The 23,559-nt window shown below is 42.1% G+C and overlaps 1 long non-coding RNA gene across 4 annotated transcripts in view; it reads right to left on the bottom strand.

Annotated features, from left to right (window-relative positions):
* Nucleotides 1-13,908, bottom strand: part of LOC103391198 (uncharacterized) — a 68,165-nt gene extending 54,257 nt beyond the window's left edge. For 2 of the 4 annotated variants that reach the window (XR_003051914.1, XR_003051915.1), the window contains exons 1-4: nucleotides 13,204-13,908; nucleotides 12,418-12,738; nucleotides 12,235-12,297; nucleotides 4,569-5,879 (exon numbers count right to left, since the gene is read on the bottom strand). This is a non-coding gene — a long non-coding RNA (uncharacterized LOC103391198). Of the gene's footprint in view, nucleotides 1-1,998; nucleotides 2,054-4,568; nucleotides 5,880-12,234; nucleotides 12,298-12,417; nucleotides 12,739-13,203 lie in introns of all 4 variants that reach the window. The other 2 variants (XR_003051913.1, XR_001761200.2) reach the window with 2 other exon arrangements.
* Between the last annotated feature and the right edge of the window lie 9,651 nt (nucleotides 13,909-23,559).

Below are 23,559 nucleotides of genomic sequence, written 5' to 3'. Positions count from 1 at the left end.
AACAAATTTACGGACACATCTGTGGAGACTTTGGTTTCCTCCCTCAGTCCAGAAACAACGCAGGACAAGGTCAATAGTTCAGTCTGAACTGACCAGAGTGTGAGTGTGAACAGTTTGTCTATATGTTGCAAAAGGACTAGTGAAATGTGTAGGCTGTACCCCGCCCTCTCCCCATGGCTGATGGGATTGGCTTCAGCGCCCCCATGTGACCCTGAAAAAAACAAAACAAATCAAGGCTATGAAAAAATAAAACAAAAAACATGGTGATGCTGACATCATTTTAAAGTCAATTTGTGGTAAGTTATATTATCCAAATAATACAACTTCCCACATTTAATTCAAGGCAAGTGAGACTATTAACATGATATGTAAAAGTATAACATTTACGCCCCACCCTTGTCTGAAACGTTTTATCCATAAATGTGACAAATGATCATCTCATTTGATAAACAAACCTTGCCACAGACTCCTGAGTAAAACCTGCAGTTTAATTTACTGGGTTTCAGATCCCTGGACAGAAGTGACCCCTCTACAGTATGCTGTATGTGATGTATTACTCTTTATACCTCCAGCGCTAAAGAAACCTCCGGGGAGACCGCCGTGTTGACAGAGCAATTAACCTAATCCTTTTCTCCCCCAATATCTGTTGGTCTGTTGTACAGACTCCTGTTCATAGAACTATCTGGATTTGGCTGAGTGAGGAGCTGCAGGACGGTAAAGTTGTCAGGGTAGGAAATTAAAGATAGAAACAAAACATCGTCTCAAATTTTGATTTTCTTTGTTGTAAAAATAGAGCACGTGTAGCCACCCTGTCTACCCTCCAGGGGGTGCTAGGTACAGGATCACTGTTGTAAAGCTTGTCCTATAACTTGTCAACATGTTTTTCACACAAACACACACAAAAACACAAGTCATACATTTAGCTTCAGAGACGAGCGCCCATGTCGGGCAAAAATTTGAGGAAAAATCTTAAACGCACCCAAGAAAATACTTTTCACTGCTTTTTCTTTAAGGACTTTAACAAACTTTGAAAATACTTAAAAATTTAAGAGATGTCTGAGAACTGAGAAATTTCCAGACTATAAGTCACACTTTTTTACATCCTTTGGCTGGGTTTGCGACTAATATTCAGGTGCAACTTATATACTGTCAGCTGCTAGAGGGCCCTCTAGCTGGCTGGTGCGACATATATGGTTTTTTTTTCTTATTTATTATGCATTTTCTGGCTAGTGCGACTTATACTCTGGTGCGACTTAGAGTCCGGAAGTACTGCAGATTTATGTGAGTAATACTTCATTTACTGACAAGAAGAAAAATATCCTACAACGCTGACACCGTCCATTACTTTTGTGCTGAACATGTTCTGCTACCAATCAAGAGTCCAAAAATATTTTACACTTTATCTTATACCACGACATGTCAATCATTTGTCAGTCCTGTTCTACTGCACTGGAATCATCACTTTACTGTAAGCCTAAAAATACAGTACGCCTGTGCGCATACACACACAGTTGCACACACACATATGCTGTTGTATAATTCTAAGCATACACACACTTGTGGTCTACCACACAGAGACAAATCCCTGTCTGCCACCACAGCAGTATGTAGCAGAGTATTTATCTTACAGCTGTAGTTAGCCCTGAAGTAGTACATTTCATCTGTACTACTTTCAGTCGTACTGAGACGTGGGAGTAGGAGCACGAGGTTGCTGCGCTGTGTTGTATCATATCTCTCACCAAGCACAGCAGCGAACTACTGTAACGTGATATGAATTATTGTGTTGGCGAAGGTGAGCGAGGCCTTGCATCAGCCTCGCAGGATGGCAGGGTGTATCAGATGGGTCATTTGTTGAACATACCTAGCATAATGGCGTTAAAAAAAGTAAAGTGACAGCAAATGTGCTGGGTTTGGAGGGATGGAAAATAAAAGGGGACTTTATGGCCTCTGAATAGACACAACAAGACTGTCACCGCAGAATCACAGAGTTCCACTGACCTCGAAACATTTATAAGTAGGAGTCGAGGATGTAAACAGGCCGTGGACGTCTCCTCTGAAACCACAGTGATGGCACAGTGAAAAATAAACAGATTAATTGAATTCCAAAGCAGGAGGAAAAAAATCCCTTTGATCTTTCCAAATGTGTGTTTTATTTTGTTTGGTTTTTTTTCTCACTACCATGGTGAAGTGATGGGAGTGAGAACCAAACACACAGACCATAGATTGCAAATAAGAAATATGAGTGAAAGTCAAAACATTCTACGACAGATTTTCAGTCGTGTCTGGAACATGTAGAGACACATCGCTCAACGGTTTTGAAAAATCTAATCATTTTATTGATTTTTTTTTTTGTTTGTTTTTGTTTGTTTGTTGAGCTTCGTTACATTTTTTATCAGACTTTTCCATTTTGAGCTTTGTTACATTTTTTATCAGACTTTTCCATTTCTTAAAAAAAGGGTTAGGAAGCCTCGCAAATACTGACAAAAATATTTGGATAAAACTTTGACGATGTGTTAGTCATCAAAATTGGACAACCTTTGAAAGTATGACATCTGTCTTAGAACTTTTTGACTTAGTGATTGACCACAAATCTGCCAACATTTCCAGAGGTCATTTGCTGATTTAATCAAGCAGAGCATTTCTGATTTTCCTTCCTTGGCTTCATTAGACAAAATACAATTTTTTCATATAATATTTTTTTGTGTGAAGGAAAATGTGAACAAACTGTTCTAATTGGTTTAGATGATACTCATGCTACCTTAAAATAAATCACTAGGGCCATACGTTGGCATAACCAAACACCTTTCCAAGTCATGCATGTAAATGTTTGTGACGTTCTGTATTATTTCTCATTTTTCTACTCTATTTGTCTGATTCACTGTCACATACTGTATGTGAGTTGTTTGCCTGTTAAAGCATCTTAAGAACAACTAAATTTTATATTTAAATTCAGGATTAAATTAAAAATTTAGATTCCAAAGAAACATGGCTGTTCTGTGGCATTAACACTGGAGGAGAGTGTGACTCTGTGGCCTGAGATTTAAAATTAGATATTCACTGGCATGATATTCATCATCATCCCTCTCCCCTCGTCTCTCCCTCGCCTCTCCCTCTCCATCTACATCTCTCTCCATCGCTCTATCACACAAACAGTGACATTTGCATACAGTAGTAGCCTAGCTCTGGTTCTCTCATACGGCTGCCTGTCTTGCAGCAATTACATGATGTGCAGTAATTGCCAGTCTCTGAAGCGGACTCTTCAGACATACTTCAAAGGGAGAGAAGCGCGTCCACGGACGCAATTAACAAGATCAACGGAGCCCAGATGAGCTGGCGGGCCCCGCGCTCCTCTCCCTATTGTTCTCGTTTTCACTCTCATTAGCGAGTGTGCGATGGGAAGGTGGGAGGGAGAGGGGAAAGGAAGAACACCTGCGTGTAAGCAGAGTGAGGATGTAGCGGTGGAGAGTGACGTGGTGGAGCCAACAGTAGCAGGGAAGGGACACTGGTGTTAAGGACGGACGGACGGAAAGGGAAGAGGGGGCTTTGCACAGTGTGTGTTCATACTTGTAATTGTTGTCATCTAAGGCCGGTTCTGGCAGCTGGCATGTTTTCAAAAACAAGTTCCTGACCAGGAAAACCTTACTTCCTGAGTACTTCCTGAACTTGGGCCTGCAGCTAGGGCCTTGCATTACTAGGAGCTAATAGCTGTCCTAATAACACTATTGACAACATACTAGTAATAGTGTTTTTGTACGTGCTGATGCTCATTGACACAAGCTGGAAAATGCTAACAGTCTTGATTATAAATAAAATAATATTTTTCTTCACAGTTAACACAGCCAAGTGAACAGAAAGTGAGCGGAGCTTAACACTAAGTCATTACAACTGAAAACACTGCCTCCAGCTTTCCAGCAAAACAACTTTTCGCACTATTTTGAGATTTTAAGTAACAAATTAACGGAACAGAAAACTGATCTGTATAATTTATTTATATTATCATCAGTATACTTCTGCCTTTTTCCTGCAATACCCACTTCCACAATAGATGGTGTAGAAAATGATAAAAGCATCTTAGCATTTTAGCCTTTTATGCATGACTTTTACATGTAAATTATCTTAGTTCACACAAACGCCTCATCTATCTACTCCTGAACCTTACCCCTGTTTAAATTTAGGACAATTGTGGCCCGTGAGTCAAAATGTTCGCCCACGCCTGCGTTAGCATATTTAGCACTGATGCGCATCTTCAGAGGGTTTTGTTAAATTGCTTGTTAACTCTTAGTCTTGGTCCTGTCCAAAAATTCTTGCCAACTGCTGAAACTGTTGACCCACCTTAGGAAACTAACCATGAGGACAACGAGACACTGAACTACAGTGGGAAAAGAATGAAAAAATAACCTGTATGAAATAAGTTAGGAAATACTAGATATGGATGAGACACAGGTTATTAGTTATTAATCAGCTTTACTAATGACTGAGAGTAGTGTCCCAACAGGTATAATTGCACATTTTTTATTGCGTTTGTGTATGTGTGCCGTGTGTGTGTGTGTGTGAAGTGAGTGATGCACCTGGGAGAGGAAATCACCACAGCAACAGGACGGCGGCTGTCAGAGCGCAGGAGAAGCTGCAGCTTTACTTTTCACGCTCTGCTCACTCAGGTTAATTCTGTGTAGGTTCTCAGTCATCCAGGTCATGGTTTCCTCAGGAGAATTAATCTAGACAACTGCACTTGCAGACTTTACTGGAAGATGTTTTTTCATCTGTAGAATAAAAGAAACAACATCTTCAGGAAAACTCACTCCACTTGTCTGGTTCCATTCAAGTTTGGTCAATCAACTTCTCTAGTGACACCTAGAGGACACCAGGTGCTAACAGACGAAGACAGATGGAAAGAAAGGCAGCTCTTTGGATAATGTCTTTTTTTCACTAATTTGATTTTTTAACTTAAACCAGCGAGGACTTTCATATTTCCCACATCTCCCTGGCAAAATTCATCACTGCTGCTGCTGCTTGACATCGCGGCAGATGATGCTAAGCGTCAGGGACAGGTAAAGTATTTGATGATACCATTCATCAAAAGCTCTGCAACATTTTCATCCTTCAGTCACCTGTCATACAGTCGACCAGCCTTGCTCCAGCAGCCCCCAGAAGATCTGAATATTGCATCTCCATGGTGGCATCAATTCAATTTCTAAAGCAATAAACCCTATATATATATATAGATTATATATATATGTGTGTGTGTATGTATGTATATGGTATACACTACAGTCCTGTCCACCAAAAGGGAAAACATTTCACTTTAGCTGTATTCTTTCAGAGTTTGGATTTCCTGCTGTCTAGACCACTTCTGTCTTCTCTCCCTTTTTTTATCTGAATGTAGCCTGGAAGGCTAGTAAAAGCCTGTTGGTTAGAGCTTTTAAGAGACTCTTTCATTTGTTACTCCTGAATGTTTAATGTTATGAGGCCCAGCGGTGCATAGGAAGACATCGAAATGTGGGGGGATGAATACTGAACTGTGGCACAAGCAGCAGCCAGTCAACTTTTATCATGTAGAAGCTGCATTAAAATACATTACCGCTATTCTGCCGCCAAGTACCTCTGAGATAAATGGACCAAAGAGACGGCAGGGAAGTAATCACAATAACCTGACGCCTTTCAGCAATTTCCATCCTTGCTCAGTGTGGATCAAAATCATCCAACACTCAAATATTCAGTGCGCAGGACCTTCAGTGCAAGGAGAAGGTGCGACCTCACACGTAAAAGACTTAACTGCTGTTTTCACATCGTAGCGTGCTGACATCTGTCATTCAAACATCCTGACATCCACCATGTTGTACATCCAGCCGGGCCTCACCCTGCGCAGACTGCACCCATCCCTGACAAAAACCACAAGAAAAGAATGGGAACCACAGACACAAACACTTTTAAGTCTTGTACATGCAATTGTTATTGTCGTTTGGCTTTTATAAGCTGGAGTAAAGAGCCGCTTGTGTGAAAACAAGGTATTAAAACCGTTGGATGTGTTTCTCGTCTTGGCAGCCGGCCTGTTGATGGTAAGAGACTCGGCTAGCTATAGTTGGCTGCCGGGCTGTGATTTGTTCAGCAAGGCGAGTGTTTTGGAACAAATTGTACCGTGCAGCAGAGAGTATAGAATCTGCAGAGTTATTCTGGCCGCTTTAGCAGCGCCGCTTCGTGAGCAAGAAAGAGAATCTTGGCCGATGCACGTTCACATTTTTGCCTGTGTTCACATAGACATGGTCACACTTGTGCAGGTGAGCACGCACACACACTCTCTCGCTCTTTCTCTCTGTCTCTCTCACACACACATATTTAGAGGACTGAGCCACTCTTGGCTGGTACCGATACGCGACATACAGCACAGTTTGGTAAATGTCTGTCTCTGCAGCTTAGCGAGAAAGAGAACACTGTGTGAATGTGTGTTTACATCTCAACTCTAATGCTGTGAACTTGGTTTCACAGCAGCCAGATGGACCATGTGAACATGCGCACCACCAAGACCAAAATACCTCCACCAACAGAACGGGACAGTACTTACTTAAGCAGTTCTGGTATACTAACTCTGCAATAAAAAATATTTAAATTTTTGCTATCCACTACTTTTATGATGTAGTACTTGTAATAGTTGATGTATCTATATTTTGGCGTGTATAATTTAAAGGAACATACTATATTGCACTTGAACTGCACCAGACTGACTGTTTTACTTGTGACTGGATACTTCAGCACATGTACATTATTTATTTATTTATTTGGGCAAAACTATGGCCTGCTATTAAGGGTCAAAATTTTTTTTATATAATAATACAATGCAAAAAAATTAGCCCTCGCCCCTAAGTTTTAGACCCCTAGTTTGGCCTGTGTTTAATTGTTGGGTATGAAATATATGGACGCAAAATATATTTTATAGTAAAACAATTACACACACATATACTTATACTGCAAACACAAAAACACAGGAAGTTTATTCAGTGTCTGCCAATGAGCCGTCGTAAATGTTGCACGCTGGACCTATAAATGCTGAAATTATGTAATTGACTGTCAGCACTTTATAATGTTTTAAAGGTCCAGACAGATGTAGAAAAACAAAACTTTGTAACCACATCCCATCTGAAAGTGTTTTTGTGTTTGTGTGTGTGTGTGTGTGCACGCCCAAGCACGTGTGTGTTTGTTTGCGAATGGGAGTGGCCACGACTGGTGAGGGTACCAGCAGACAGACAGACACAGAAACGCGCCTGGGCTTTAACAGGGCCTGTGTAATTATGGTCAACCACTCTCCCCACCACCACCTTTATTTATAGGGTTACAAACACACTGGGGCTTCAGAGTGCTTTTCCTTGTGCATTCCAGCGCATTGGGACTTTTTGGTGGGGGGTGTAAACAAATGATATTTTAAGTAGAGTGTCAGAGGGGGGTTGGGCTGCATGTTTGTATGTTGGAGTGAGTGTGAGATGTAGATGAGAGAAAAAAAATAGATTTATTTAAATTCTTATCCTATTTTAACTCTGGGATTTCTCAGATGCCACATGTGGAGGAAACCTCGTTGTTTTATGTTGACACCAAACGGCACTTCAGAAAAGATTCTCACAGGAAGTGTCACAGAGAGTCATTTACACTCACTGATCCAGACAAAACATGACACTGAGGTCTGGGCAGCAGAGGAAGACGGTCCCTGGCCACAAACCTCTGAGGGCAGAAGACCCTTCAACCTGTAGCTTCCAGGCAAGAGCCGCAGCTACCTGGAACAGCCTGGAACAGCCTGGACCAGCCTGGACCAGTATGCACCACCCCGGACCAGCCTGGACCAGCCTGGACAAGACCAGTATGCACCAGCCTGGACCAGCCTGGACCAGCCTTAGTCAGGTGTCATCTTGTGGCTGAAGCAGTGTGGAAATGAGCAGACGTCTGAGCTGATGTGAAGAGAAAAGACGTAACACGTGAAATGACCTGAACTGGTGAATGGCTACTTTGTCACCGAGTCGCTTGCACGCACCCACCAACCCCCACCCCCTCGTTCTCTTTCTCTGTATCCCTCTCTCTCTTTGTGCCACATCTGCAGCACAACTGAAGGAAATGTAAAAATGTCCAGGATATCCTGTTTTAATGAACGTCCAGGTTAAATGAAAGAGAGGAGGCGGGCTGAGGAGAGGGGAGGGGTGGGAGTGAAGTGGGGGGGGGTTGGCCGTTGGACTCCTGACACACTGATGATGGGGCTGTGGGCCACAGAAACACAGCAGTGGGTTTCTGAAAACTCTCCTTTTGTATGAGTGACTGATGTGGTGGGGAGGGCAAGGGGCTCATATTGACTGCAGGTGTGCAGTAAGTGACTGAAAGGGGGGGGCGGGGCCATGGGATGTGAACGGAGAAAATTAGGGGCTTTGAAGAAAATGAAGGACATCTGTGATTATGGTTCATATGTGTGCTGATGCTGAACGTGTCATTATCCATCCATCCATCCATCCATCCATCCATCCATCCACTATTTGATCATTGTTGAGCGTTGGTGACATTTGTTTTTGATCCGTTTTTTTTCATCACGATTTGAGCTAATTTAGGTGAAAAGCTGTTAGATTATTAATGATTTGCAACACTGTACCCCCCCAAAAATATATAAAAAGTATAATATATATATAAATATATATATATATATACACAAACAGTAGTCACTGACCTATTGACCTAAGACCTAGCTGCCTCCCTGTCGATCTACCAAGCAATCTAACTACCGTCCTACCAACCATCCTAATAACCTACCTACCTACCTACGTGAAGGGACCACGTCACGACCAGCCCTCTAGCACCACCTAGCTAGCACCCCAGTCCTGATTCCTGACGCTTTCCACTTGCTGCGTATGGTTTCTTCTCTGAGGCCTTGACAGAACAGCTGAGGCAGCAGTAAGAAATCCTCCTCTGGATTTAAACCACGCTAACATGTATTGATGGAGCAGAGCTGTCTGGGTTGGACTGGCCATAAAGAGGAGTGCAGTTTTCTATGAAACCCAGATGGTTGACGAACAGGGAATCGAACCAGCCAGAGATAAGTTTAAACCAATCAGGGAAAAGAAAAATCATCCTACAATAACCACTCAGTGCTGCAGGGGTAATTTGGGGAGAGGATAGAGAGACAGAAAGTGAGACAGAGCAGGGAGAGACTAAAACTAGCAGATAACTGTCAGGAGGCAGCCTGTCTCCTTCTATGTTAGGTGTTTGTGCTGACAAACACACAAAAAGGAGACGACAGATAAATCAGCGCGTGCAAATATAAAACCCATCTTTTTGCCTTTCTTTCGCTCAGCCGCTCTACAAACACGCTAACTCCCCGAACCGACTCTCGGCGTTCGTACGGGACATGAGCACCGCACATGTGCTTTGTTGTAGTCATTTGGCAAACAGCAGTTGACGATGCACCTTCAAACTAAAGCATCAGTGACAATATCTCACGCCCATCCATCACTCGCCGCTGGCGCGCACAACTGGGAACAGATTCACACTCTGTCCAAGGCTGCCCTTAACGGCAGCAGGATGAGAAAATACCTGCAGCGGGGTCAGCGGTCAGGTCAGGGCTCTACTGGCATCTTGGTCCTACCTGTGTGTGAGTGAGTAAGCCTGGGGGGACGTGACATTGATGGTGCCCAGGGTCAATATTGACTGTCAACCATCCGTGAGGTTGGCACCACCTCGCTTGACTTTACAGACTTCATAGCGGTTTAATAGGCGGGAGAAAAGGACAGGAGGATCGTGGAGACACAGACTTTACTTTTTATGCACATATCTCTGCCTCTCTCTCTTTCTCACTTTCACACACACACACATATACACACACGGAGACGCACATGTCGCCTTCTGCCACTAGTGGAAGACAGGCAGGTATGGGGAGCTTAACAGTAGACTGAGTGGGAGTTGCAGAGGTTCGGGTAGGGTGACAGAAAAGGTGACAGAGAGAGGCTGAGAGTGAAAGAGGAGAGGGTTTTGATATGGGGGTGGGTGGGTGGCTGGGTGGGTTAGCGGTTGTGGGGGTAGTTGCAGTGAAATGTAAGAAGGCATTAAAACAGCCTTACAGAGGCCTCTTAAATATGTTTAACGCGCTCATGGTCAGAACAGTCCGCCTGTCGACTCGGCTTTTGTGAAAACCATTCAGACCTGACTCGGCAGGGTTTTTTTTCTCTTTTACTCTCACATAAAGATTTGTGCAAATAAACAAAACTGAACCCTAATCCCTAACATCCAGAAAAACCTCGACTCAGATTTGGTTGCATCTTATACTGTGTTCTGAACCTTGTCTTAATCAGAGGCTCAGGAATGATGCATTCAGGGCTGGGCTTTTGTCTCCATGATGACTTCACACATTTTTCTTTCCCCTTATTCATCCCACAACGGGGATTCACAGCGTGAGTCTTTGCAACCCACACAAACTGCCACAGGTGGCGCCATTTAGTATGTGATTCATCTGGGGCTTGAACACAGGACCTTCTGTGTGTAAGGCAGATGTCTAAGGCGGGTGTGATGACTCAAGTCCAAGTTAGTGTAATAGTACTGCTCTAATTTTAATAGGGGGGCTCGAACACAGGACCTTCTGTGTTTAAGGCAGATGTCTAAGGCGGTGATGACTCAAGTGCAAGTTAATGTAATAGTACTGCTCTAATTTTAATACTATACAATACTACAATACTTTGTATTTTTTCCTGTCACCCACAGCTAAAATTGGCCATATTTGGCCAACGACAGTAGCATATGAACACAGGTGGACACCACCACAGAACAGTGTCACTCATGGGGAACTATGCTATGGCTACACCGGGACGCAACCGTTTGGCCTTTAAACATGAACGTTGTGTAAGCAGACACAAGGATTTAAAGTAAAAACGGACGAGTCGCTGACAGCTTTTTATAAATGTTTCACGTCTGGGCCGACATGTCGAGGTCAGACTAAACAAGTGGTCTGGCCGTTGCCCCCGTGGGAAACCGCTTCTCACTACATGACAGGACACAGATGAAGCATACGAAGATGAAATAAATGCTACCAGATTTTGGCGCTCGGGAACATGTTGGTGAAGACAGCAGGGTCAGAATCTGGTTTTTACAACCAGAGAAAACACTCCTGTCATTGTCCTCATGTGTAATTCATGCCTTCTGACCGTGGATAAAAGTTGTCTGTTCCGAAAAAGCGTGGCTGAGCAGAAGTGTGAGTAAACGGAGGAGGGAGATGGGAGAGTCGTGGCCGTCCTGGAGAGACTCATCCTTTGTTCTGTTTCACGAATCTGTCTTTTCCCCCCGTTCCCCTGCTCATTCTTTTGATCCACAGTTGGATCATCCTCTTGATGATTCACTAACAGCCAAAGAAATTAAATATATCAGATTGACGACCCTCTCGCCGCCCCCCAACACCCTCCTCTCTACGTCCCCCCCTCTCTCTCCACTCTTCACCATCACCACCCCCCCTCGCCTCATCCCCTGCGTGGCGTCTCCTCCCTGAGGCCTCCATTTCTTCAATAGATAAGCAGCGGATCTGCTGCTTTATCGCTTCATTCTCCATCTCTATCCTGTTCCTGTCATTCCCCCTTTCCCTCGTTTCTGTTTTTCTTTTGCGCTGCATTTAATCCCAGCCTGGCGGTGGAGGCATGTCAGAGATGTAATTCCATTGTTCAACATGCACTTCCAAGCCCCCACCCCAGCTTAAACTCAGTTCCTTGCGGGGGCCACATGCATATTCATCAGCTATCAAAAACAAAAGGCAGATCACACTGTTTGTCATGTTCCGAAACCAATGCTATTCAATCTTTTCCTTTTTTTTTTTTTTGGTGCTTCTGAAGGATTAGCGCGTGTTTAACATCTCAGACACACAAATCCTAAGTACCAACATGTAGACATTCAATCAGAAGAAAAAAGTCTGGAGTTTTCTCAGCGCCCAGGCAGCGCATCTAACACTTCCCCCGAAGATACTGAGAAGAATGAGTAGCAGAGACACTCAGTGGTGGAATATGACAAAAAACTTTACCATATTTGACAGTGACGTACAAACTGCAGTACCAGATAAGTCGTACGCTTTCTTTAAACTCATTCAAAACTCATTGCTAAATTTTGATGATGAACTTATGAACATATAAAAAAGAAAATGTTTTAGGGCTTCACTTATTGGGTATGAATGTGACTGTGGATATGGATATTTAAATTGACACATGGCCCCATTGATGTTGTGTTTGAACTGTTCCTTACCTGATGGTTGTTACTGGGTTATGATGGGTTAGGATAGCGCCCCGTCCAGGTCTCCTCAACACCCTGAAAAGATAGGATAGCGCCCCCTCCAGGTCTCCTCAACACCCTGAAAAGAATTAAGAGATAGAAGAGTGAAGGAATAATCATGGCTGATTAAAAAAGGTCAAAGTGCAGAATAAGTACCTTCTTTTCTGGAAATGGCATTTGTATTTGACATGTTTGTTACACACCAGGACCGTCTCAGCCGTGTGAGGCTGTAATTCATCAGGTAGAGTACAGTATTCACCCAGCACGTCCTGCTGCTGCTTCAGTGTCCTGGTGATGTAGAGATGCACAGACACATGGTTCCAAGTTCCAGGCTCCAAGGCCAGACAGATGTAAACACAGGCTGACCACACGGGGGGAGAGGAAGGGGAGAGCAGGGGGGCACAGTGCCAGGTCGCCCTCACCTCACACACACCAGGAGGCCAAGGTGTGGGGCCAGAGGGGAGACAGTACTGAAGCCTTAGGAGAACACAGAAAGAAGAGTTTGTGTGTTTGTTTGTGTGTGTGTGTTGGCACATGATTCTGTTACAAAAAGAGAAAAAAAAGCACCGGCATGAAGGGTCCCTCGTCTAAACACATAAACACAATAGACTATTATTCTTCTTATTTCTCATTGTTTTCATAATTGCGGTTAATGCCACCGGGGGCAGAAGTGCACTGGGGTGAAATCGGCGTTGATTTTTTTTCTTTCTCTTCTACACCATGGTGACAGATGCGGCGGGCTTGTCAGTGCCAGTTTGATTTATGCATCAGGACAAATATGGGTCAAACTGAAACATCCAGCACCGTGGATCCTTCCCGCGTGTTTTTTCTTTTTCATTGCCTTTGCACTTTATTCTTTTCAAAGCTCAGCTCAGCGGGACTGTGTGTCTCTGTGGCACCACAGCCAGCTTTGTGTGTGTGTGCGTGTGTATGAAAGTGTACTTTTGTGTGATGAGACGTGACAAGCGCCTTCATCCTCCCCTTAGACGTCGTATTCCACAACGCTCCGCCACTCGCTCGGTGTGGTGTGCTTTTTCATCTTTCTTCTTCTTCTCTCCTTCCTTCCTTTTTCTTCTCCTCCCTCCCTCTCCTTGCTCTCACAGGTGGAAGAAAGGTGTGCGAAGGAATGAAAGGGACAAGATTTTAATTAGAGGAGGAGGAGGTGAAGGAGAAGGAGGCTCAGACAAAAGCAAGGGGGGGGGGGATAACGAAGGCAAGCAACGATAACACATGTAAAACACAAAGCCTTAATCTTAGAGAGCATTTGGAGGGATCTCTCATTTCTCTCCCTCCACAGTGTAGCGAGGCAGGGGGTTGTGTGTACGGGAACGCCAGGGAATAGGATGTGATTACGAGCACAGAGTTGACAGACAGACACAGGGGTGTCTCTGTGTGTGTGAGTGTGTGTGTCCTGAGGTCTGACATTAAATATGCTTCTTTCCACCAACCCCCATTTTTACAATTGTTTACTCATTTGAAGAAAAGTACAACAAAGTACCAGTTCATTCAAGTTCCTGCATTCTAATTTAACGCTGGTGAAGGAGTTCCACACACAGTCAAAGTTCCTCTGCAGCGTCTGTGGTAACCAACCAGACGAAAGACTAGTTTAAAGGTTGTCTACTTGGTTCAATGGAAGGAAAAAAAAAAAACATGCAGCTTTGTAAATGTTTGTAAAAGCTTAATATTATATCAATTTGTAATAAAACATCAGTGGTATTTGTTTCTGATTATGTCTCTTTATCTGTAGCCTTTTGAGTTCCTTTCTAAATGTAAATCTTTTTTTCAAAGGCCAAGAACAAAAAAACAAAATGTATATGCTATAACATATGTAGTATTAGCATACACCGCTAAAATATATCTATAAAGACCCTTTATAATGGTAGGCTAACCCTAGTACATATTTGATAAGATCTTGCGGCCCAAATATAATTACACTGCGGGCCAGATCTGGCCCCCGGGCCAGAGTTTGACACGTGTGATCTAAGGGAACGTCAGAGTGTAAATATAAGCTACAGATGGTGATTCATCTGCCCGTCTGTGAGGTTGTGTTAATTTTACATTAAGCTCAGTTAGCCAATACACCCAGATGTGTTAATGTCTTCACTCCAGCGTTCTCTCTCCTCGCTCAGAAGCATCTGCTCGCTGCCGCGCCACTCTCTTTCGCCTTCCCTCCGGTGATCCTCGCTTGGCGTGTGCATCCTGCCTATTTACTTATTTGTGTCTTCTAAGTTTCTCTGACATGCCGCTGCACCTCCAGGGTGTTTGGGTGATATTATAAGGCTTGGGGACTTTGGTTTTCTTTTCTTTTTTTTTCTTCCACTGCTGTGAAACTCCATTCAGATGATGAAAGTGTGGTGCAGCTATGTCTGCAGCTCACGGTGGGATGCTGGTGTCTTTGTGGCTCTGCGTGAGGATGAGGCGAATCCTCCCTGATGAAAGACCCTGCAAATGTGTCTCTGCTGCCCCGGCCCATACATCTTCTCACTGAGATGCCTTCCTGATTGTCATGTGCCTATGCATGTGTGGATGCACGTGTGAGTGTGTGACTGTGTATGTGTGTGTGTGTTGGAGTGATCGTGATCTGCTCTGACTGGCTCACAGATAGACTGACACATGGACTGGCAGGCAGGTCTCATTCTGACAAAATTTTGCACAGACCTCGCCGTGAAGTTTGGATCCTGTCACTCGCAGGGAGACTGAAAATAGCAGTGAGAGCAGCAAGATAACCTGGCAAAGCACATTTCCACAGAGTCCTCCCTGAGGTGATGCAAGACTTTAGACAAATGTCTTGTTTGTTCACCACTGAATGGCCATCTTTCAACGGTGTGGCATGCCAGCACAAAACACACACAGGCGCACGCACACACACACAGATATGCACAGAGGAGCAGATCATTTTTCAGCTGCATGAAGTAGGTAGTGAGAATATTACAAACCAAAATCAAAACACATTGCCAAGGGCCAGAGGCTGGACATCGAGACAGGAGGCAGCTGTGTAATTGAATTAGAGTCTGACAGAGAGAGAGAGAGAGAGAGAAAGAGAGAGAGAGATATACATAGATAGATGGAGAGATAGTAGGGATGTGCATTGGCAAGAATCTGATGATACAATACATATCACGATACAGGTGCAATGAGCATGCCTACCTTGGACAGGTAGTCCTGGGTTCAAATCTCATCCTTGCAGGTGGCAGCCTGTTGCAGCAGATCTGCTGTAAACACAAGAAATTCACATTTGTGGGATCAATAAGGTTCAAATTGTTATACGATAAACTGTAGGCACAACGATGTTTTGAGTTCTTTTAAACTATTTAATAGTAGGAACACTGTCAGCGTAGCAAACACAACGCTGCAACATGCCTAACGTCACGATACTATAATTCAAACAGAGGAATCTAATGTACATTTGTAACTGCTGGAGAAGAAATAAAAGCAAAATATAATGAATCGATACCATGACTATTTGACAGTAAATTGTTTATAAAACATTTGATACATCGCTGCAAAATATCAAGATGGTATCGTGTAACGAAGTATCACAATACCATGATATTTCAGTTTCTGTGTTGATACTGTTCTACACCACTGATAGATGGATTTATAGATAGATAGATACTGTGTGTATATATAGAGAGAGGGAAAGAAAGAGAAAGAGATACTGATTGATACAGTACACTGTGTGAGCATGCATCTGAGTGTGTGTGCGTGCGTGCTTATGCAGTTGACAAAATAACAGCAATGAGCCTTATCCTCCATTAATAACAGCCACTAATCCCCTGATGTGATTACCTCTCTCTCTCTCTCTCACCCTTCTCCTCCTCCCCCCCTCCCTCCATCCTTCCACACTCTCGCCAACAATCAGCAGCGCCAGCCACTTGTCTACCAGGGTAGAACTCCACTGATCCAAGACTTGTACTATGTTCCACTGCCAGGACCATGGAGGACATCCAAACTGATGTCTGTCCTTATGAAAATTGCCCCTGGGCAGGTGAAATAAAAAAACAAAACAACAAAAACAAAAGGCATTGGTTCTTAGCCCTGACAAGGAATCATGTTAAACAGATTAAAAGCCATGCCTGCGTTCAAAGCCCTGACACCTAATGCTGCCTGAATGAGAGGTGACGTGTGATATGAATCGTACATGATGGGGTTTTGGATGTTCAAACATGTATGGAAATATCTGCGAGCGTAAAGGATTATGTGTGCGCAAAGGGAGGCAACAAGCATGTCAGTGAAGCTATTTCTGTCCTCAATGACTGGCTGCCAAATACAGTTTTTTTCCGCATTTGATAAACTGGCTACATCAATATAAAGTCTACTGTGTTTCTATGGAAACTTAGACCTCAGAGAAGGTTGGAATTTGCCACTTTGTCCAAGATCTGCTTACTTGTAACATACCATACACACAGCGTTGACTTGACGGTGGAACTGCATGCCCTTGTATTTTGGCTGACATTTTTTCACACAACACGAACGGCTCTCGGAGATTTGTAACTCACGATGGCGCCACACAGTGGGGTAGTGTTTCATAATGCTGCCTTTGCAGAAGTGATGCCAGCGTTTGACTTTTTAAATTTTTTTTGGACATTGCCTGGTCTGTGTCACATCTCTAGAGGAGTGTTTCCAAAACGTTTGAGCCATAGCACATGTATATCATCAGGAAAAACCACCAATCAAAATCTCACAAAAAGTATATGTAATAAAATATAATAAAATCTAGTTTAAATGACCTCATAATTGACTAAAATATTGGCCTGTTTAGTTTAAGAAAATACTGATATACTGACAGGAATTGAAGAAAGACACAGAAATCTTCTTCAATTGCTCTGCTTATTTTTAGTTTTCTGCTGCAGAAGAGTATTTAATTGTTCTGCCTTTCATGCTTTGACCAGCAAAGAAAAACTATATGCAATTAATAAATAATAGTTTTCAGCCTAATTAAGTGAAATTGGGTAATCACAATTTCCACAATTTTCCAATGATCTCTCGCAGGATATTTCATACATAAGACTGAGGGGTTTTTTTTCCTGGTTGATTTTTTACCCTGGCTGAATGGGGAAGGAAATTTTCCAATTATCTCTCGCAGGATATTTCACACATAAGACTGAGGGTTTTTTTTTTTCCTGTTTGTTTTTTTACCCTGGCTGAATGGGGAAGGATTCTTAGATACACAGAATCCAAAGATATGTAGGTTAAGAATTAGGTTACGGGAGATTTAAATTTATGTAGAACCAAGGTCTGGTCAGGAGGTCAGTCTTGGACCAGATGGAGGTTTCTCTGATTTGACTTTTAAATGGTTAATGACATTATTAATCACCCTTGAACCTAAAGTTTGTCATTTTTATTGTAAACATTCACTATTTCATATTTTGTTCTCTGACAAAACCCAGCGTAGTGCTTAAGATGAGGGCACGTGTATATTCAACTCCACTAGTGTGTGAAAAGGGGGACGTGTCGTTCTAAATAAACCAGGTAAAATCCAGTACCTTCTACGAGGTGTTTACACAGGGTTTAGTATTTGAGGAGCAGTTGACATTTGAGCGCTTTAATTCTGGGTATTGAGTCTCTAATTATTCGAGGCAAAGGCTGTTGATAGACAAAAACACACACATGCAGCAGTTGGTGCAGGTGCCTCAGAGCAGCAACAGTGCACTGGTTTGGTTTACTTGGTGACGTCTCCATAGTAACTGCTGTGTCTGACCTTCAACCACACGCACCGCCTTCCATCAGGCTCGGGTCGACTAATCTGGCGACACTGTGAATGAGAGCATTTTTCAGTTGCATTTTCACTCAACGGTTGATATCATTTTATTTTTATAAATTTTTGTTTTTCCAGCTCGCAGATACCTTCGACTCTTGAGTTGACAGCTACTTGCCTCGTGTTTGTCGGCCCTCTGAGGGTCTGACGGGAGAAAAATAAGTAATTAAATAAGTAAAATGATGAAGTAATCAAACAAATTATTTCCTCTTTCATCAACACATACCCGGTGATGGGCTCCCCTCCTCTGCGTCCCCTCTCCTTTTGTGTCCTACTTCCCTTCCAGTCCCATTACTTCTAGAACATTCTCCCTCTCATGTGTTCTGCTGTTCACAAGTTCACGAGGCGCTTTCCAAAAGGCCTAACATCTGGAAACTCCTTAGGTCTAGGAGCGTGCATCCGTTATGGGACGACAAGGCCTGGTGACCAGCCCCTCCTGCCGAGCTCAGGCTTTGGTGTGCGTATGGTACGTTCAGAGTCTGGGCTTCCGGAGGGCTGGTACCTTGATGTGGCCAGAACAGTGGTAATGATTTATTACACTACTAACTCTGTCCCCACTGTTAATATTACCATTATTATGACCACACACTCGCTCCTCATTCATCCGTTCCCCACCTGCAGACCAACTCTGAAGCCTTTAGCAGACACAGCTTACAAATCAGGGCAGGGTTAAAAGGAGGACCGATGCCTTTGTTCCCTTTGGTTTTAGAAAAAAATAATAATAATAAAAAATCCCAAAATGGACATAGTTATGTTGTGAGTGAGCTGACAGACTCGTTGGGCTGCTGACACATATTGTAAATAAACGGTGGGTCAGCAGGTTCAGCTGTTTCCATTTGTGTTCCTGGTCCTCGTTCTTGTTGTATCGACTACTGGTTCGTCGCCCTGTGTGGTTTACTGGTGACAGGCACGGTCCGAGGGGAAACAATAAATGTATGGGGAGGAGGTAAATTGGTTTCTGGCTGTGAGGCCAATCAAAGTAACCTCATCAAAGTCATTCAGCCACTGCCAACCCCCCCACATCCATCTCAACCTCATTCTTCTGTTTATGTAAGTGCCAACGCAGGAGCAGGAAGGAAGATAGATGGGAAGCAGGGGAGGATGTGGAAGTGTAAAGATGGAAGACCGCAGCACAAAGATAAAGCCTCAGCCTCCGTAAAGAGGAAGAAGGTGCAGTGGACGGAGGAAGTCAGGGGTCCGGAGATGAGAGGAGGTCCAGCGAGGAGGGATGTGGTGGAGCCGTGTTTACAGAACACGATGGAACGCTGTACACTGTGGCTTTGAACCTCGGCAGCTCTGGGTCTGTGAAGGAAAGACTACAACAGACTGATAATCAGGCAATATTTACTCCAATGTAGACAATAGGTCTATGTTCAGGAAGAAGAAAAAAAAACTAGGGCTATGAAGACGTCCTGGATAAAAAAAATTAATCATGATTAGTCGTGATTGTGATTAATCAAAATAAAGCAACATTTCTAAAAACGTTTTTTTCCTGCATATTAAAATATCCAAAATGTAACTCATAATTTAGCTTCTTAGAGTGAGTGGATTTTTTTTTAGATTTTGTAGAACATTGCCTTTAAATTTTCTTTTGTCTTCAACAATATTTATTTGTCTACAGTCCCTCAGAGTCAGCTGATCAGCCCTAGACTTACTTTAGTGTAGTTACGGCCCTGCAGTCAGAGCCAGGATAACTGCCCTGAAGTTGAAGCCCAGGTGTTGAAACAGTTAAGTGGATGTATTCAGTAAACAATGCATGTTATTCCACTAATACGTATAAACGTATTCAATATTTTAATCCCATTCATTTCACAAATTAATTAAGGTGATCGACAGCGCTGAAAAACAAACTAGTTTGTCAATCAGTGGCCAGAAAAATAAAAAATGAAGAAATGCTGTTCCTGGACATCGAGAAGTAGACAATATAGGGTGGGAGTTGATTCTTCTACCCCTGCCTTTGTGCCCTCGGGCAGGGTACTAAGGTCCAAGTTACAGCCAAAAATAAGCAAGGAACTTGTTGTTGCTTATAATCTCCTCCATTCTCACCCTGATCACTCAGACTCAGGCTAAGGCACCACCCCTGGCTTCCCTCCTACTGTGATACCCGGTTATTGGGAGAGCCCCTCACAGCCAGCTGTCTCCGAGCTCCCCAGTGGAACCTGATCAGATCCACTTCCTCATCTCAGTAATGAGGATAATTAAGAAGTTTACCGGACAGATGGATGGAAATCCAGCCGCCCGCAGCGGCTGCTTATGAGGAGACGGTGTTTGCGATCAGGCGAGAGGAGTGGGACTTCTGAGAGCGCCACCTGCACTTACTAGAAAGACTCTGGCGCCCTCTATCGGTCGTAAGCAAACTGCTGCGTTACCAATTTGAGCCATGTTAAAAATAAAACATAAATCATAAAAACTACAACTGCTTATAACTTTAACCAGTCTCTGATCAGAGGTATTTTAAAAAATGAAAACAATTATATATTTGTTTTAAGAATTTGATTGTCAAAAGTTAGACCCACGTATATTCTCAAACATCAGTCCAAATTTTGAATGTATGTAAATGTAGTCTTCTATTGAAAATAATGTTCTCTTAGTAATAAAAAATATATATATTAAATATTAGTGATTTTGTGTCATTTAATGGGGCTTCACATGAGCTGTTTACTAACATCTTGAGTAGTTTCACATCTAACAATTCATCAAGTAAAATATTTGTTTTCTTCCTGACCTGCTGTAAATATTTATTTGTTATATTATTTTAAAAATTGTATTTAAATTGTAGTCACAGCCGTTTTGAACAAAAATATTCATTATAAAATGACGGAAAAATTTGTGTATTTTTGTATGTACACCAGATGTATGTTTGTGTAGTGAGTGTTTAATGTATTGTGTTTATTTTATAATATTTAACAACTGCACAGACAAAACTACAAAAAACATAATTTGATGACAAACTTAAACATAAATAATTAATATATATTTCAGTTAATCATCTGCAAAAAAACTGATGTGATAAAGATAAAACAAACCCCTGCTAAATATTTCACAGTGACAGTAATAGAAGTAAATATAGTTTTTTGAAATACAGACACAGATAATGTCCCTTGATTAAACTGACAAAAGTTGTTGTTCCAGGTCAAATCAGATTCAAAAACCAACACTGAAATATCCCAAATGTTTCAACAGACAAACCAAAATTCCAGAGTTTCAAAGTTCCTCTAGTGACTCAGAGATACTCAGTTGTGGAGTGCTGTGGGGTTATCCACCTACAGGTGAGAGAAAGAAGATTCCTAGACAGTTCTTCTTAGAAATAAAGGAATGAAAATGTGTGGTTCACTTACAAGCTCAGTTTGCCTTGTTTGTATTTTACCCCTGGAAAAGGAAACAATGGAGACCATGAAGGGGCAGGGTGTGTGTGTGTGTGTGGGGTGCTTTCCATAAAAAAAAGAAATAGTTTTAGTCATACTCACGTCGACACTGCCATGTAATCACTGCAGCAACCACCAAAAGTAGCAAAACCACAGGTATTACAACAACAAAGAGATGGATCTCAATGCTCTCAAGCATCACCTGGAGAGGAGTGTAAAACAAATTAAAATTATTTTTTATGTCATCACACACAGCCTCAACTCCAAAACAGTAGATTGCTTCTGAGGGATAGTTTGTATCCCTTGACTTTAGATGATAGATAGATAGATAATATAATAGATACAACAATAAAATATAAGCATTCAACCACTTATTGTTAAGAACTGAACAACATGGCAAACAAAGGCAGAATAGAACAGACGTTTTTAACCTGAATTTACACATTTTTACCACAAGAGAGAGCCATAAGAGGAGTTGTACATGGTACTCACAGCGGCACGAGAATCGCCGGTGGTGACAAGATCGTCCTTTTCATGACCTGTCAAAAGAAAAAAAAGGGGGAAAAAACGTCTGTATATTAAAGTGAAAGTCACTAGATGGCAGCATTGCAGCTCATTTATTTAATCTCACATTCATATAGTGGTTTGTACAGATAAATTGATAAATATTACCAGGCCTGTATCGGTTGATATTGGAATCGGAAATTAAGTGTTTGAACAATATCGGATATCAGCAAAAAGTTAATATCAGACATCCCTAGTTCTATTATATTATATTGTGTTTACTAGTTTATTTGTTATTCTGTTTTCTTCCGGACTTGTCCTGTCTATCTTATTCTTGTCGTTTTGCTGTTTTGTTCTTTTCCATTGTATTCTTGTCTTAAGTAAACATTATAAAAGAGCATTAGAATTATTCAGGGTGAAAATAAACATCGGTACCTGGAACAACAGTTTTTTCTGACATTGCAGTAGAAGTAGAATCTGGCTCACGTGCTGCAGTCATGGAAACTTTTTTGGGAGACAAAATATGTGAATGTAACATAAAATTTGGAACATAAAAAAAACTGAATTTTATTTAACATAATATTCCATCATTTGGATTAGTCACAAATAAAAAACAGGTATAGACAAATTCATCTAACTGCTGTTATTTGTCTTTTTGTTTAAGCCATATACAGTTGTGTTACAATGTTTTGGTCATTTTTTGGGAATGTTGATTTACCATCGGTACCTGCGACAACACTTGTTCTTTGTTCTGACACTGTAGTAGAAGTAGAATCTGGCTCAGGTGCTGCAGTTGTGGAACCTTTTTGGGAGAAAAAAAAAATTGTGTTGAAAAACACCGACTTCCACTTTCAGGGGACTAGGCGGCGCTGAAGGGAAGCAAAGACATCAAGCACTAAGGACAGCATAATTTGCATATTTTAGAGAGTACTTATGTACTGTATTTTCCAGACCATAGGTCACACAGCCGCTAGAAGGAGCACTATGCTTGTGTACAAGTTTCTGATATTCCTGTAGCACTGAAAATTGACGTTTGTTAATTAAAACCCGACGACATCCTGCTGTGTTAAAACCTAACTCTTTGAAGGGAAATTTCACCTTACAATCATAAATATTTGTCTTGACATATTGAACATAAAATGCCATCATTTGGATTAGTTACAAATAAACAGGTAGAAACACATAGATCTACCTGCTGTTATTTGTCTTTTTGTTCCAGCAATATACAGAAATGTTTTGTTTTTTTTTATCATGTTTTGGGACTGTTGATTTATCATCATATGTACCTGCAACGACACTTGCTGTTCCTTGTTCTGACACTGTAGTAGAAGTAGAATCTGGCTCAGGTGTTGTGGAACCTTTTTGAAAAAAGTATGTATTTGTGAATAAACTAATTGAGGAATATAAATTAATTCATAGGTAAAAAAAAAGTTTATATCTGAATCAACAAGAAAAAAAAACTCCACCTGGGATGGAACTTGTGGAGTGCTGTGTACCCTTGGTGGATGCAGGAGAAGAAGAGCCGACAGTCTCTGCCTCTGTGGTTGTGAGAACTTAAAACAGAAATACAGAGTGACTTTGTTTTAGTATAGCTACAGTACCATGATTGACCCTATTGACCTTTTTCATCGTCTTACCCTCATCTGGAGTGGAGCAGAGAGCAACAGCGTG

This window comes from Cynoglossus semilaevis, chromosome 15 (genome assembly GCF_000523025.1).
Source record: "Cynoglossus semilaevis isolate Cse_v1.0 chromosome 15, Cse_v1.0, whole genome shotgun sequence".
Classification (NCBI taxonomy): Eukaryota; Metazoa; Chordata; class Actinopteri; order Pleuronectiformes; family Cynoglossidae; genus Cynoglossus; species Cynoglossus semilaevis.
Note: the sequence above shows the minus strand (reverse complement) of the source record. Positions and strands in the feature narration are given on the sequence as shown.